Source organism: Myodes glareolus, chromosome 2, assembly GCF_982192425.1.
Source record: "Myodes glareolus chromosome 2, mMyoGla1.1, whole genome shotgun sequence".
Taxonomy (NCBI): Eukaryota; Metazoa; Chordata; class Mammalia; order Rodentia; family Cricetidae; genus Myodes; species Myodes glareolus.
The window spans coordinates 109,098,570-109,110,715 of record NC_142027.1 but is presented as its reverse complement, the minus strand read 5'-3'; positions in this window follow the sequence as shown (position 1 = coordinate 109,110,715).

The following is a 12,146-nucleotide window of genomic DNA, read 5'->3' as shown; positions in this document are numbered from 1 at the left end:
GCTGCAGAGCTGAGGAGAACCTTGAATTCCTGACCTTCCTGCCTCCATTTCCAAAGTGCTAGGATTATAGGTCTTTCACCATCATGTCTGTCTTATTCTTTCTTGGTTATAATTTTTGTCTTTTGTTTTGTTTCAAGACAGGGTTTGTCTGTGTAGCTCTGGCTGCCCTGGAACACGCTTTGTAGACCAGGCTGGCCTTGAATCCAGAGCTCTGTCTGCCTCTGCCTCCCGAGTGCTGGGATGAAATGTGGGCACAAGACACCACACCCAAATGCTCTTGTTCATATTTTAAGTGTGGTTTTGTTTGTTTTTGAGACTGGGTCATGAAGCCCAAGCTGGTCTTGAACTCCTGACCCCCTGCCTGCACTCAGAGGTATGAATGCCGCATGTATTCCAGCACTAAGGTGTATGCTCAGCCTGGACCTCTATGCTTCACTTCAGACTGTATGTCCCACGTCCCACAATTATCCCAAGAAATGTCTTCAGTAAGCCACCCAGAATCAGCTCCAATGTTAGACAGCCCATCAGGGCAGAATCAGGATCCTTTCATAACGAGCCCCTCTCCCTGGACAGGAGGGGTGAGAGGACAAGGTCATCTCTGTCTACATAGTGAGTTTGAGGCATCTACACTAGATTTGAGGCCAGCCTCATCTACACTAGATCCTCTTTCAAAGCATCAGAAGGAGGGGGGAAGGGTGTGGAGGGCCGCAACCACATTCTCCATTGCTTCAAGGAACAAAGGTAGAGATTGACCTCTGTGACCCCAAGGTGTGGCGGTACACGCCTTTAGTCCTGATGCCTGGGCGGCAGAGGCAGATTGACCTCTGTGACCTCAAGGCGTGGTAGTATACGCCTTTGGTCCCAATGCCTGGGAAGCAGAGACAGGCAGATCTCTGTGAGTTCAAGGTGGTGTAGCACACGCCTTTAATCCCAGCCCATGTGCTTGTTAACTCTCTACCGCTGCGTCCCTGCCTACTCCCGAGGCATCATCTGGGATAATGGGCAGCGGACCAATCCAAGAGTGACACGTCAGAAGCGAGGACTGTTTCCTTTATAAGGGCTGGGTTCCCCTCATTCTGGGTCTCCGCCATGTTGGCTGATGCTCGCTCTCCCAAGGGGCATTAAAGCTTTACTGCAGAAGTATCCTAAGTGCCCCGCGTCGTTCTTGCGGGCAAGACTGTAGCGCGGGGCAGAAGGGGGAAGAAGAGCCTTCACCATTTAGCTTCACAATCTTTTCTTAAGATAGGATCTCACTAGATAGCCCTTGGCTGGCCTAGACTCACTCTGTAGACCAGGCTGTCCTTGAACTCTTAGAGATCCACCTGCCTCAGCCTCCTGAGTGCTGGGATTAAAGGAGTACAGCATCACATCTGGTTTATCTTCACTGTAATTGACTTCACAATCAGTCTACAGCGGAAGTCCACAGCTGGGCAATCTGATGAGTCTCCCAGGGGTTTTGCTGGAGATAACACTTCCCGTGGGTTATGTATGATAAGGGCTGCCTTTGTAACAAACATGCTTCTCTTAGGCTAGCAAATGTCCTGAAGAGGGCTAGAACTGGATGAGAAGTCTTGGCCTCTATATTCGGTTTCTTTTCACATTACTGTAGCAAAGGCAACCCAAGAAGGAAGAGTTTGCTTTGGCTTGCAGTGGAGAGGCAGCTGGAGCAAAGAGCCTGCTGGGTCACGTGGTGTGGCATCCACAGTCAGGAAGCAGAGCGCGATGAATGCTGCGCTTCTGAGCTCTGCTCGCTCCCTTTCATTTAGACCCCAGTAGGGTTTGCCAGGCTACAGTGCGGGTGTGTCTCCCCACCAAAGCCCTCACGAACTTCCCCAGGGATTGTTTATCTCTTTGGTGACTCTAGATCCCATAAGTTGACGATGATGATGAGTTGGAACAGCAACTGGTCTCGCCCTGCTTCTGTCTGCTTTGCTGCCTCTGGGCCAAATTCTGCTCCAGTTCACATATAGGCACGCTGCTGAGTTGAGAAATGTTTTGTCTAGGGTGGGAGAAATAGCTCGGCAATTAAGGATACTTGTTGCTTTTGCTGAGGACCCAGGGCTGCTCGGTTCCCAGCACCCACATGATGGCTCAAATCCATCTCTAACTCCAGTTTCAGGGGACCCGATGCCTTCTGACCTCTTTGGGCAACATGCATGCACATGGTGCACATACATACAGGCAGGCAAAATCCTCATACACTACATAAACACATAACTCTAAAAAAAAACTATTTTTTTTTCTTTTTGGTTGTTTGAGACAGGGTTTCTCTGTAGCTTTGGATGAAAAGAACACTTTAAAAAGAAAATGCTTTGTCCAACAGGGTTAATCTAGTTACTTAGTCTCTTTCTTCCCCTTTCAGAATTAAGACACCCCCACCATCCTCAAACTGGGCACGGTGGCTCATCTTAGCACTGACACGGCAGAGGCCGATGGACCTCAAGTTCAAGGACAGGTATGCCTTTAGACTGCAGCTGTAGAAAGCTTCTGACTCCCCCAGTCCACAGTAAGCAGCGCATGCCACGGGCTTGCTCGTCACGTGACTGCACAGGCCACGCCCACAGGGAAGAAACTGTGGCGGCGCCCGGGATGGCTTCAGAAAGAGGGCAATCAACGAGAGGACGCTGATGCGCCAGAGCGTCCACACCGACGTCGTTTCTGCAGTTGCATGCTGGGAAGGCGGGAACTCTGGGTCTATGCACTGGACCTCCTCCCAGTTTTTAAGAGAAGGAAGGAAAAAAAAAGCAAAATACCTAAACCCCAGAGACAGCATGATCTGACCTACCTGCGACCTCCCCACTTCTTGAGGACCCCAGGATCCAAGGCAGAAGGATGAACTTGTGGCGTTAAATAACTTTTTTCCCCCAAGCCCTTTGTGTCAACCCCTTGCCAATTTATTGAGTGACCTCGGTGTCATCCCAGTCTCTCCTTCCCATACACACACATAATCTGTTCTTTCCTCTGCGGATCAGGAAGTCCAATCAACCAGGGAACTCCGAACGAGACCTCAAATAGTAATTTCCTGGCGATACCCCCATCCTCCCTCCCTCCCACCGTGAGCTCCCCAGAGTCTGGTGATTCTGTCCCTCCCCCCCCCCCCCACCACGACCATGTCAGGTCCCTCGAGCAGATGAGCCCTTGGCCACCACCCCTTCAATTTCCTGAAAACCCAGCAAACAAAAGGCTCGGGAAGGGAGGCGAAGCTGAGCAGGGCGCCCTTCCTGCAGGACAGCTGATGGAGCAAAAAAAAAAAAAAAAAAAAAAAAAAAAAAGGTCCAGGAGAGATGACATTCCAGGGTTCCTCCAGGGATCCTTCCAGGTCTTGGGGAGGAGAGAACGCATCAAGGGAAATGGACTAAAAGGGACTGGGGACACCTGAACTTGCAAGCTGCCTTGGTGGGGTGATGTCAACCTTAGGGAATGGAGGGGGTGGGGGCAATCTTTGGGTTCAGGTGTGCTGTTTGGCCCCCAGGCATGAATAGTGGGGGCTGGGAGACGCCTGAAGCCCTGCGTCATCTCCTCTGGGACACAGGCTACCTCCCCCTGGCCCGACCTGCTACCCTCTGTGGTGGCCCCACCCGGGGCCTGGCTTCCTGCTCCTCCCCAACACAGATCTTACCCTGCCAAGTGACCTAGCCTGCTCTGGTTCTTTGGGTCTAACTAGAACTCTGGTAACCTGGGCACTAACCACTGATAGTTTTTAGTCCCAACTAGAGCTAGTCTCCTGCCTGCCCCTGCCCCCGCCCCCTTTCCCAGCGGGAACACAATGACAAGGGAAAGAGCTGTCTAATGGTTGGGGCTGGAGATACTGGCATAGAAGGTTGGGGGGCTTGGCCTCATATCCTGTCAGGCTGCCAAGGGAAGAGAGGAAACAAAAGACTTCCCCCTACCGGGACAATGAGCCTCCCACTAACTCTCCACCACCCTCCCATAGCTCCACCTTTCCACTCCCCCCCACCGACTTTAAACTCTGTCTCCCCGTCCTTCAGCTTCCCTCCTCTTCTTCTCCATGCCCCCTCCTCACCCCAGCAAGCTCTACCTTACCCCTTTCTCCTTCTCCACTAGGTTCCAACTGGTTGGGTTCTCTGACATCCCAACAGCATTCCAGGTCCCTTTTCTTGACAAGGTTGAAGGCAAGGTGGAGACACACCCCTGAAGTAGTAAGGGGCTGAACTGCTCCACCCCTGCTTCTTTTTTTTATTTTATTTATGTATTTGTTTGTTTGTTTTCCGAGACAGGGTTTCTCTGTGTAGTCCTGGCTGTCCTGGATCTCACTCTGTAGACCAGGCTGGCTTTGAACTCACAGAGATCCGCCCGCCTCTGCCTTCCAAGTGCTAGGATAAAGGCTTGCCAGGTTAACCAGCCCCCCCCCTTTTTCTCCCCCGAGACAGGGCTTTTCTGTAGCGTCAAAGTCCGTCCGGGAACTCGCTCTGTAGACCAGGCTAGCCTCTACCTTCTGAGTGCTGGGATTGAAGGCATGCACCACCATTGCCCGGCTTAACCAGTCCCTTTTAATAGTGAATGTAAAGTATGAGCTTAGGGCTGGGAATGTGGCTCAGTTTGCTGACTGCTTACCCAGGCACCCGAAAAGCTCCGGGCTTGATCCCTACCACTGCATAAACCAACATGGTGGTACTTGCTTGTAATCCCAGTCCTGAGGCAGAGGGAAGAGGATCCAGAGTTCAAGGTCATCCTCAAATATGTAGGAGTTGGAGGCCAGCCTGGGCTACACAGTGCCGGTTTGAAAAAGAGAAGTGGAGAATAAAAGATGCTGCCTCCGCAGAAGAATGACACCCTCAACCTGGGCAGGCTCTTGTCAGCAAGTGACTGTGACTGAGGAGGGAAGGCTGAGGGAGCTATCGGGTACGGGATGCCCATCTCTATGCTGACCCCAGTGGAAGGAAGAAACAGTGGGTCAGCAGGTCTTGGTGCCTTTGACAGGTCACCAAACCTTCTTTTTATACTTTAGTGTGTGTGTGCACGCACACACTCATGTGCACACGCACATGCAATCTTGAACCTGTGCCATGGCTTATGAATAAAAGATCATAGGAAAATTTGTGGGAACCGGTTCTCTCCTTCCACCATGTGGGGCCTGGGGAATCAAGCTCAAGTCTTCAAGATTGGTGGTTAGCAACCAGGAGGTGTGGCACACCCTTTTAATCCCAGCGCTCGAGAGGTAGAGGCAGGAGGATCTCTGTGAGTTTGAAGCCATCCTGCTCTACAGGGTGAGTTCTAGGTCAGCCAGGACTGTTTCACAGAGAAACCCTGTCTTGTGGGGAAAAAAAAAGAAAGAGAAGAAGAAAGTTCTGGGCTGAAAAATGCGTGCCGGGATCCTCTGGAAGAGCAGCCAGTGCTCTTAATCACTAAGCCACCTCTCCAGTCCCAATCTGTATTCCTGTAAGTGTGCTCACATGTCTCTCAAATGGGTCTCTAAGCCTGTAAAACACTTAAGGAGTAGACTATGTTATCCATATATAATGGACCCCTTTAGCAACAACAATATGAAGTCCTGAACTGCCATCCCCTAGGGAAAAGTGCAACTGTGGCGATAACCTTGGTGAAGCCCGAAAATCTTTCGTGTCTGTTCCGAGCAAGTGATCATAGAACTTAGAAACTAAGAAGATACGATGAACTGAAGAGATGGCTCAGTGGTTAAGAGAGCCTCCTGCGCTTGCAGAGAACCTGGGTTTGGTTCCCAGCACCCACGTGATAGCGCATAGCCATCAGTAACTCCAGTAACAGGAGATTCAGTGACCTTTCCTGGCTGCTGCAGGAAATGGGCATGCACGTGGTGCACAGATAGGTATACGTGCTCGTGGTGATTAGAAGAGGGTGTTAGATCCCCTTACAGATGGTTGTGAGCTGCCATCTGGGTACTGGAAACCAAACCCAGGTGGGTCCTCTGCAAGAACATCTCTCCAGCCTCATAATCTTTCTTTGAAAAAAAAAAAAAAAAAAAATATATATATATATATATATATATATATATATATATACTGAGCTGGGTTGTGGTGGTGCACGCCTTTAATCTCCCAGCACTTTGGGACGCAGAGGCAGGTGGATTCCTGAGTTAGAGGTCAGCCTGGTCTACAAAGCAAATTCCAGGACAGCCAGAGCTACACAGAGAACCCCTGTCTTGATAAACCAAAGCAAGGTGGCTCATGTCTCGCACTCAGGAGGCAGAGGGAAGCAGATAGTGAGATCCTGTCTCAAAAACTGTTTTTTAAAAAGGAAATGGTTGGCGAGGGCTAATACAGCATGATAAGATTTTACACAGCATAGGTGGGGATACGAACTTATTTAGTTCTTTGTGGTGTTATTTATGTTTGAGTTCTACAACGTTTTCATTACCTGGGCCTCTGATAAGCTTGGAGGGGCCAATTGGAGATGTTTAGTTTGGCCTAGGACCAAAGGTTGACTAGCATTTGTTTCCTTAGACTAACCCTGTATTCTTTAGGGCTACACGTGTTGCAGTCAGAGCCAGTGTCTCCCCGTTGGCCACATCTGGCTGTTGAGGGGGCTTCTGTCTGGACAATCTCAACATGACCCCCTGAAGAAATGTACCTAGTGCCCTCAGGAGTACTGCCCATTCCTAGCTTAAGTTTAATCCCTTTAACCTGCATTATATTATAGTCGGTCTCTATCTGCCAACTGATGTTTAATTGCCTCTTACACTCCGGAGTCCGCTAGGAACTGGGCACACCTGCTTCCAGCATCCGCCCAAGCCCGAAGACGTTTTAGCATTAGAAGACCAATAAATCCACAATTTCACACAATCTTCAGTTACAGCGAGGGCATCCTCATGCGCGGTTGCTCAGAGCACTCCATTAGGGAAGTGGCTGGGGACCTCCTTCCCCCATCATACGGTAGAAATCAACTGGACCTGTGTTTTGTTTTTTTTCACACCTATGGTAAACTGCCAGTTAGGTTCTAAGGCCTTCCCAAGATCTACCAGCCTCACATTTGGTTCTCTGACAATTTGTCCCCCACAGACTCCAGTTCAATGCAAATCTACCCACATTTGCCTCCTAGTGACAGAGAGAGGCTCCCTGTTCCGCTTGTTTTCTTTTCATCTGTTTTCACTTGTTTTAGCACCTTGTGGACCTGGGTCACACACCAGTCTAAGCCATTTATGTTTGTTGACGCCTCTCCCACCTCTTAGGGATTCTGTCCTTGTGGTGCTCAGCAGGACCAATAAAGCCCCTGCCACCAGCCAACCACTCACTTGCTCAGCTCCCTTCCTTCCTTCCTTCCTTCCTTCCTCCCTCCCTCCCTCCCTCTCTCTCTCTTTCTTTCTTTCTTTCCCCTTCCTACCTTCCATCCTTTTCTCTTTTTTTGACAGGGTTTCTCTGTGCAGTCCTGGCTGTCCTGGAACTTGCTCTTTAGACAAGACTGGCCTCAAACTCAGAGATCTCTGTCTCAGAAAAGCGTGTGTAGTTGTCTCATCCCCTTCTCTGCTCCTGCTTCCCTTCGAGGCTCTTCCATTGCTGGTTTAAAAGTCTTCTCCAATTCTAGAAGTTTCTGTGACTACTTTTGATGTGTTGTGTTCCAAAAGGTTTGCTGTGAGCAGAACAGCAGTGAGGCGATGTCACACGCTTCTTGAAGTTTTAATAAGTTGGAAAAGTACCACCAATTGCAATTTTTAAAAGTTGTACTTATTTATTTGTTTTTTTTTTTTTTTTTGAGATAGGGTTTTTTCTGTAGCGCCTGTCCTGGAACTAGTAAAAGATGTACTTATTTTTATTTTGTATATATGGGTGTTTTGACTACACGAACATCTGTGTACCATGTACATGCAGTGCCCAAGGAAGCCAGAAGAGGGCATCAGTTCCCCGGGAACTGGAGTTACAGACAGTTCTGAACTGCCATATGGGCGCTAGGAATTGAACCTGGGTCCTCTGGAAGACACTGCTTTTTTTTATATATTTATTTATTATGTATACAATATTCTGTCTGTGTGTATGCCTGCAGGCCAGAAGAGGGCACCAGGCCTCATCACAAATGGTTGTGAGCCACCATGTGGTTGCAGGGAATTGAACTAAGGACCTTTGGAAGAGCAGGCAATGCTCTCAACCGCTGAGCCATCTCTCCAGCCCCCAAAGACACTGCTTTTAACCACCCTGCCATTTCTCTAGTCCCATAAATGATTTTTTAATTAAGATTTTACTTTTGTGTTATATGTGTGTATATAGTCCCGTGTTTGCAGATACCTGAGGAGGTCAGAAGAGACCTTGGGATCCCCTGGAGCTAGAGTTTCAGGCAGTTGTGAACTGTACCAGATGTGGGTGCAGGGAACCAACTTCTGGTCCTGGCCAAGAGCAGCAAGCACTTGTAATAACCGATTTATCATGCTGTCTAGAAAAGCAGCGTTTATTATAAACATTCCTTGTGGATCTCTCTGAGATGCTTTCAGGATTGTTTTGTTTCGTTTGTTCTGGTGTTGGTTGTGCCGACACTAGGACTCAGCAGTGTGTCTGCTGAGCATTTGACCTGTTACTGAGCCACATCACCAGCTGTCTGCGTGACACTGATACCTCCATTTCCTTCTCTCGACTTTTTTTCCTGTTAGATGTGTACTTTTTGCTGGGTGTGGTAGCTCATAGCTTATAATCTAGCACCTGGGAGGCTGAAGAAGGAGAATTGGGTGTTTGAGGGCAGCTGGGTAGGGCTACATGAGACCTTGTCCCAAGCAAACACAAGGAGCCACTGAGATAGCCTAGCCAGTAGAGGTACCTGACAGCACACCTGAGGACCTGAGTTTAATCCTTGGGACCCACATGGTAGAAGGAGAGAACCAAGTCCTTTTTGTTTTATTTTTTATTTTTATGTGTGGGAGTGCTTTGTCTGCATGTATGTGTGTGCACCATAGGCACATACAGAAAAGGAAGATCCCTGAAATTGTAGTTAAGGATGGTTTTGAGCTACTATGTTTGTGCTGGGGACTGAATCCATGTCCTCTGTAAGAGCAACAATTGCTCTTAACTCTGGGGTCATCTTTGTAGCCCCAAGAATCAACTCTTGCAAGTCACTTCTGAACTCCATGTTTTCAATGTTACGTGTGTCTCTCTGTGTGTGTGTGTGTGTGTGTGTGTGTATACACACACATGCATACACTAAACAAGCGGATAAATGTTTTTAAAAAATAACTGGATGGGTATGGTGCTGCTTGTTGAATGTAGAGACTAGAGAATCATGAGTTCAAGATCAGCCTGGGCTACATGTCAAGACTCTGTCTCAAAAACTGAAAAAGTCTTTGAGCATTACAACTCATTCAACAATGTACAATACCTCTACCAAATTCTTTTGTTTTTTTTTTTCTTTTTTTGTTGTTTATTTTTGAGACAGGGTTTCTCTGTGTAGCTCTGGCTGTCCTGGAACTCAGTCTGTAGACCAGGCTGGCCTCGAACTCACAGAGATCTGCCTGCCTCTGCTTTGCCTCTGCTTTCCAAGTGCTGATATCAAAGGCATGTGCCACCACACCCAGCCCTACCAATTCTTTTTGTATAAGAGCTGTGAGGAAGTAGAGACAGAAGGATTGGGTGTTCAGAGTGAGCCTCACCTACATGGAAAGTTTGAGTCTAGCCTGGGACACGGGAGACCCCCATCTCAATAATTAACAACAGCGAAAATGGAGCTAATAAAGGGCGATGCCCAATTTCAGGTTACTTCAAGTGTTGCCATGCTTGGAACTCACAGGAGAGCTGCTCAGAGCTGAGGATGTAGCTGCATTGGTGGAGTGTTTGCCTAGTGTGCTCAAAGCCCTGGTTCAACCCCCAGCACCTGCATAAATGCAGTGAAGCGATGGGTGCATGCCTGCTACGGTGCATGTCTGCTGCGGTGCATGCCTGCTGCGGTGCATGTCTGCTGCAATAGCAGCACCAAGAGGAACAGGAGTCAGATGCCACCTTCGGTTACACATTGATTTCTAGGCTACCCTGGGACAAATGAGGCCATGTCTCCAAAGGAGAAAAGGGGATGAGGGTTGCTGGGGAGATGGCTCAGTGGGTCAAACACTTGCCACACAAGCGTGAGGCCATGGGGACCTGGGTTCTGATCCTTGTACCAGGTGTAAGTGCACGGTTGCGGGGGGGGGGGGGAGCACAGACAGATAATACCCAGGGGCTCTCTGTCCAGCCCGTCCAGCCAGAATAGAAAGCTCTAGGTTCAGAGAGAAACTGTGTCCAAAAAACAAGGTGAACAGCAACAGAAGACACCTGTGATGAACTTCTGGCCTCTGCATGCAAAAAGAGCATGCATGCACACCCAAACCACCTCCAGAAGACGGTTTAAAGTGGTGGTATTCATTAACTAGGGCCAGGGAAGCAGCCAGACAGGTGAGGGGCGCTGAAGTTTAAACATCATGGAACTTTGAAATAATCTTGAACTTTGGACTTGACAGAGTTAAACGTGCCAAGAGAGGAGTGTTGGGCTGCGAGAGGAGCTGTGGGGACTTCTACAGTTTATATTTTAAAGGGGTAGATAGCTAGTCTGGTCTCTGTTATTTCCAACATACAGGAACTTTTCTTCTGGCTTCTTATCAATTTTTGGTTTTGTTTCTATAACATTTGGGGTGTGTGTATGTGTGTGTGCACGTGCGTGTGTGTGTGTGAGTGTGTGTGTGTGTGAGTGTGGGGGCGGTCAGAGGAAAATTTGTAGGAATCAGTTCTTTCCTACTTAGTGGGCCCTGGGGGCTCAAACTCAGTTCACTGCGCTTTACAGCAAGGTCTTTGGCCCCTCCAGCCATCTTGTCAACCTCTTACAAAGTTTTGAAAGTTAGCCTACAAAGTAACGTGTTTTGTTACATTTTCATACCTATACTTTTGCCATTATACTTTGTTCTTGTTCTTCTCCCCTCTCCCACTGCCCTTCCTCTATCCTTTGGTTTCTGTTTTTCTGAGACAAGACTTTACTGACTGGCCCAGAACCCACTAAGTAGGGCACAGTGGTCTCAAAATTGCGGCAGTCTTGCTTCTGCTTCCTTAGTGCTGGGATTACAGATCTGCAGCACTAAGCCCCGTTTACACATCCGGAAAAGCTTTATCTCTGTGAGGGCTCAAAACAAACCGTCAGGATGTGAAAGGGAAATCCTAGGCTGGGGTTGTGGGTCAGTGCAGGGAGGGCTTGCCTAGCAAGCCTGAAGCTGGAGGTTCCATCCAGAACACTTCATAAATCTGGTGAGCTGGTGCATGTCTGTAGTTCTGGCACTCAGGTCTCGGAGGATCACGAGTTCAAGGTCATATTCAAATATATTTATATAAAATCTGAGGTTTGCTTGGGCTAGCAAAAGGGGGGGAAGACTCCTGCTGTTAAGGTTGTTCAGGAGGCCGTGTGGTGTGTAAGGATTGGCCTGGCAGTGTGTGAGGTTCCTCATTGTTATTGCCTGGAGACAGTTGATTGCTAACACTTGCCATGTGGGAATGGGGAAGGGCTCCAAGCTTTAGTTTATTGTTATTTTTTAAATTTTTCAAGTTTGTTTTATGTGTATGGGTGTTTTGCCTACATGTATGGCTGTGCACCACATGCATGCCTGGTGCCCACAGAGGTCCAAAGAGGGCACTGGATGGGGATCCAAAGGAACCGAAGTTAGAGACGGTCGTGAGCCACCATGTAAGTGCTAGGAACCAAACTCACGCCTTCTATAAGGCCACATGTCACATGTGCCCTGCACTGCTGACTCATCTCTCCAGGCCTTTAATTTTTTTAATTAAATTTTTTATCTATTTATTTATTGGGTTAGGTGGAAGCCAGTGCATGCCACAGTGTGCATGTGGCGGTCAGAGGACAGACGACTTCTGGGAATCCATTTTCTCCTCGCACCATGTTTAGTCTGCCATTCAAACTCAGACTGTCACTTTAACCACGGAGCCATCGTTTCTGTGTTCCTCCAAAGTGTCCTCATACTGAGGAAAAATGGTTTGGGATTCTTTGGGACAAACACTGATTCTGGGCTAACAGGAGTTGACACCTGCAGCAGGCAACTGAGGTAGTTTAGCAACAAAGCAGTTCTCGGGGCTGGGGGTCAGAGCTTTGGAAGGAATGACCTCATCTGCGCAGGATAAATGGAGGGTGCTTCCTGACCAGCAGAGTCAAAATCTCAGGCGTCACTTGCCTGGAAAAGGGAAATCACGGGATTTTTCACCAGC